We start from the raw sequence: 5,303 nt of genomic DNA on the forward strand, positions 1-5,303 counted from the left end.
CCCGCCGGCGTCCCCCCTTCGGTGACCGTTCGGCCTCGTTGGCCTCGTCCCGCCCTACGGGCGGGTGCTCACTCAGGTGCGCCCGCACCCGTTACCGCCTGAACCGCTATGGCCCCCTGGGGCCAATGACAACTGGGGCCCCCCAAAACGTTTACAAAATAATAATAATTAATTAATTAATTAACTTAATTAATTCTGATTAAATTAACCAATTAAGAATAATTAACCTAATTAACTACGGTTAATTAGCTAATTAATTAGTATGACAATGGGGCCCACCCCCTAATTAATTTTGATTAGTTTAATTAAAATGTGTCACTGACCAGTGGGACCCACTGGCCAGGTTGACCAGTCAACCCCCGTTGACTGTTGACGTCAGCATGACATCATGCTGATGTCATAAATCCATTTTCGGATTAATTTAAATAATTAATTAAATTCCAGAAATTAACAAAATCTTTAGAAAATCATATCTTTTAATCCGTAACTCGGATTAAATTATTTTCCACATGAAAGTTGCTCAGAACGACGAGACGAATTCGGGTACGCAGCCCGTTCGTCCGCCACGCATCCCTAGTATAGTGAACACGCAACTTTCCTCCTCCGGCTCCTTTGCTCGAAAACGCGAAACACCGGCGATAATTTCCCGGATGTTCCCCCTTCACCGGTACCACCTCATACCGCGTTAGGGCACACCTAGCATCACGCTTTGTCATGTCATGCATCGTCATGCATTTCTTGCATTATATTTATTGTTTCTTCTCCCTCTTCTCTCGCTAGACACCGAGACCGACGCCGCTGCTACCCAGTACGACTACGGTGTTGACGACCACTCTCTCTTGCTAGAGCAACCAGGCAAGCCCCCCCCCCCTTGATCACCAGATATCGCCTATTCTCTTCTATACTGCTTGCATTAGAGTAGTGTAGCATGTTACTACTTTCCATTAATCTTATCCTGATGCATAGCCTGTCATTGTTGCTACAACTGTTGTTACCTTTACCTGCAATCCTAATGCTTAGTATAGGATGCTAGTTTATCATCAGTGTCCCTTCATTCTTGTCCGTCTGCCTTGCTATACTATCAGGCCGTGATCACTCGGGAGGTGATCACGAGTATATACTATATACTTTATATATGATACTTGAGGTGACTAAAGACGGGTCGGCTCATAGGAGTACCCGCGAGTGATCCACGGATTGGGTTCGAAAGGACGTTTGTCCCGATGGCCCTCTGAGTGGATCTTTGTGGCGAAGCGACAGGGCAGGTTGAGACCACCTAGGAGAGAGGTGGGCCCGGACCTGGTCGGTGTTCGCGGTTATTTCAAAATAACACGTTTAACGAGATCTTGGTATTTGATCTGAGTCTGGCTACTGGCCTATACGCACTAACCATCTACGCGGGGACAGTTATGGGCACTCGACGTTGTGGTATCAGCCGAAGCCTTCGTGACGTCAGCAACTGAGCGGCGCGCGCCGGATTGGACTGCAACGCCTGCTAGGCTAGGTCTGCTTCCGGCCGCCCACGTAACATGCAGGTGTGCTAAGGGCGATGGGCCCAGACCCCTGGGCGCTTAGGTTTAGACCGGCGTGCTGACCTCTCTGTTGGTCTAGGTGGGGCTGCGACGTGTTGATCTTCCGAGGCCGGGCATGACCCAGAAAAATGTGTCCGGCCAAATGGGATCGAGCGTGTGGGGTTATGTGGTGCGCCCCTGGAGGGAAGTTAATCTATTCGAATAGTCGTGATCTTCGGTAACAGGACGACTTGGAGTTGTACCTTGACCTTATGACAACTAGAACCGGATACTTAATAAAACACACCCTTCCAAGTGCCAGATACAACCGGTGGTCGCTCTCTCACAGGGCGACGAGGGGAGGATCATCGCTTAGGATTATGCTACACGATGCTACTTGGTGAACTTACCATCTACTCTCTTCTCCTGCTGCAAGATGGAGGTTACCAGAAGCGTAGTCTTCGAAAGGATTAGTTATCCCCCTCTTATTCTGGCATTCTGCAGTTCAGTCCACTGATATGGCCCTTTACACATATACCCATGTATATGTAGTGTAGCTCCTTGCTTGCAAGTACTTTGGATGAGTACTCACGGTTGCCTGGTTCCCCATTTTTCCATTTCTCTACCCGATTGCTGCGACCAGACGATGGAGCCCAGGATCCAGACGCCACCTTCGACGACGACTCCTACTACGCTGGAGGTGCCTACTGCTACGCGCAGCCCGCTGGCGACGACCAGGAGTAGTTAGGAGGATCCCAGGCAGGAGGCCTGCGCCTCGTTCGATCTGTATCCCCGTTTGTGCTAGCCATCTTATGACAACTTGTTTAACTTATGTCTGTACTCAGATATTGTTGCTTCCGCTGACTCGTCTATGATCGAGCTCTTGTATTCGAGCCCTCGAGGCCCTGGCTTGTAATATGATGCTTGTATGACTTATTTTATTTGTAAAGTTGTGTTGTGATATCTTCCCGTGAGTCCCTGATCTTGATCGTACACGTTTGCGTGTATGATTAGTGTACGATTGAATCGGGGGCGTCACACTAGGCTTCTGTGGAATATTTTGAAATGTGCTTTCAACTTAACTGATATACCAAACGAATTAGAACTGGTGGTCAATAATTGGGCAAAAAACTTTGGAAAAGATGAGAGGAGCTTAGTTTTGATAGGAATGTCGGCTATCTGTTGGACTATTTGGAAATTGAGAAATAATGTTGTTTTTGATAATAACAGGGTAAATGATCCTTGTATACCTGTCAACTTATTCCTCAAGAACTTATATGAATGGAACATCTTGCAGAAAAACCCCGTAAAAAATAAGATGATGGAGGCAGGAGTGAAGCAGATCGGCGAGGTAGCTGAAGAAGTGTTCAAGGCAGTCCATGGATGGCGTCTGGAGACTAGAAGAATTGTGGGACAAGCTACAACTCCTATGCCAGATGTTGCTGTGGTGGACGCTTGATGAGGCCTTTGCTGCCCTACTCTCACCCCGTATCTTTTTGAGCTCTTTTGTATGGGGATGCTTTAGCTATTGTATGATGTTAAAATTGCTTTCTTTCTGCTCTTATGAACCTTGTAATGCTGGTATTGGGACCGGTTTGAGCTCAGGCCTTAGATCTTTCCCTGGGGGGGTCCTGCTTGAGGGCCTGTGGGAAGGGGATGGATGGCTCTCCTTCCTCCTCGATAGCCCGTGCCTTACCCCCTGGGGGGATAGATATGTCTGTTTCTTTCTTTGCTTTTCGTTTTAGCTGTAAGAAGACCAGGTGATTTCTCTTAATAGAAATCGGAGAGAGAGCTCTCTTTTATCAAAAAAAAACCTACCCGATGATGATCACCAGCTCAAAATCCAAGCTTCAAAGTTCAAACATGAATGGAATTTGAATCGCCGATTTATAATAATCTACCCGGGGCGTGCGCAGCCGACCGAAGTCGTCGTCGTCATCGGCCGTTGATCAGTAGGGGTGGGCGTGGCTCCGGCTGATGCCGTCAACGTTGGCGAAGAACCCCATCAGCTCCTCGCAATACGGCAGGAACGTGCGCCGCAACGTGGCGTTGTAGGCCATCCGGTGGGCGGCGGCCACCGTGCCCATCTCGCTGCCCTTCTTGGTGCCGCCGGATGCCCGGTTCGGCGTCCTCAGCCTCAGCCTGGGCTTCGGCTTCTGCTGCCGGTGTGGGTTGACGGGGAGGAAGAGGAACTTGGACCCTCGTGCGTGTCTTCGAACGCTGTCGCTGTTTGTATTTTACAACGACCGCAACCTGAACCAATGGACAGCCTAACCTACTGTAGTAATATAATTAAATTAAACCCAAATGATAAGTGTCACACGTGTGGTACGAAATAACACCATCCTAACGTTACATAAAATTGTCATCCTTCATAACTAAAGTTGCCATTTTCAAATAACTACAGTTATCGTCAAGAAACATCAGGACAGAATTGTTTCATGGCACACGCGTGACACTTATGCCAAAATTCCACCATTCTTAGCCAACATGCTGGCCGGATTGGCAGCATGTTATGGAGCGACTTTGACCAACGACCAATTGACCATGTGGGCGATTTGACCAAGGAAGATACTGAGTACACACTATATAGGCAGAGGCTTGCTGCTGCACAGTGTATTACGTAGAAGAAGACGAAGCTGCGTGCATGCATGCATGCATTTGATTTGCGTCATGCTCTCGTACGTCAACGGGAAGCATGCACTCACCAAGACGATACGCATTAGTTTATCCTAGGGACACAGCTAGCTAATTGGCCGACTGATTGATGATTACAACTCCATCACGCACGCACGCAGGTGAAGCCAGCTAGGTTAGGTTAGGTACTACACCCAGCCTAACGAATGTTAGGTGTCACTAGCAGAGCAGGCAGCAGCTTGCCAGCCAGCCAGCCAGCCTTGGGCTAATCATCCTAGCCTAGCCCTAGTAGGAGAAACCATGCATGAAATCAATCTAGATCTACCCATCGCTTTCCTCTATTCTCCGTGGCAGTGGCACTCCAATGCAGAGAAAATAAAATAAATTAAAATGTAGACTATCTAGGTCAATGCACTTGCTAATTTGTTAATCTCTTTTAGCCCTGACACCGACGGGACTGATGGTTGCCAAGAAATCCGGCGAGCAAGTCGGCGCGGGCGGGCCGACGATCAAAAGAGCACGTACCCGTTGCGTCAACCACCGCTGGCGCCTGGCGGTGGCGCCCATCTAAATGGATGGATGAAAAGGACTCGAGTCCGGGCATGAACGTACACATGTTTCTATTCTAGCTGATGAGATAGAAGGTTCCGTCCGCTGTGCCATGATACATGTTTCTTAGAGCATCTACAATCGCACGTCTTAAACCTTTAAATATTTGGACGGACGGCTCGGTCACTGACTGTTAAAAAAATCCGTCCCCAGATCTTAAACATATGGGCTGACCGGTACCACTCATATCCAGCATAAATGTATGACGGATATGAGAAGACCCGGGTACATCCGCCACGTCGAACCTGACACCCCGACCCCACCACAAATTGCATCACATCCATCAAACCCTTCGCCCTCCTCTCGCTTCCCTCCACCAATTCCCGCCTTCAAGTCGTCGTCGTCGCCCACGCTTGCTCCCCATCCTCGTCGCTAGCTCCCATCCGCCACCCTAGATGTCGTCTTGCCCGCCCACACCACTGGGACGACAGCTGTGTCGGCGTCATCCATCGGTGTCCTGTCCTCGGGTACGCCGTGCAAGCCGGAGAACATCGCCCAGAGGGACCTGCGATGGAGGCAGCGGGAGTGGGAACCGGTGCAGACCTC

This window comes from Triticum dicoccoides, chromosome 1A (genome assembly GCF_002162155.2).
Source record: "Triticum dicoccoides isolate Atlit2015 ecotype Zavitan chromosome 1A, WEW_v2.0, whole genome shotgun sequence".
NCBI lineage: Eukaryota > Viridiplantae > Streptophyta > Magnoliopsida > Poales > Poaceae > Triticum > Triticum dicoccoides.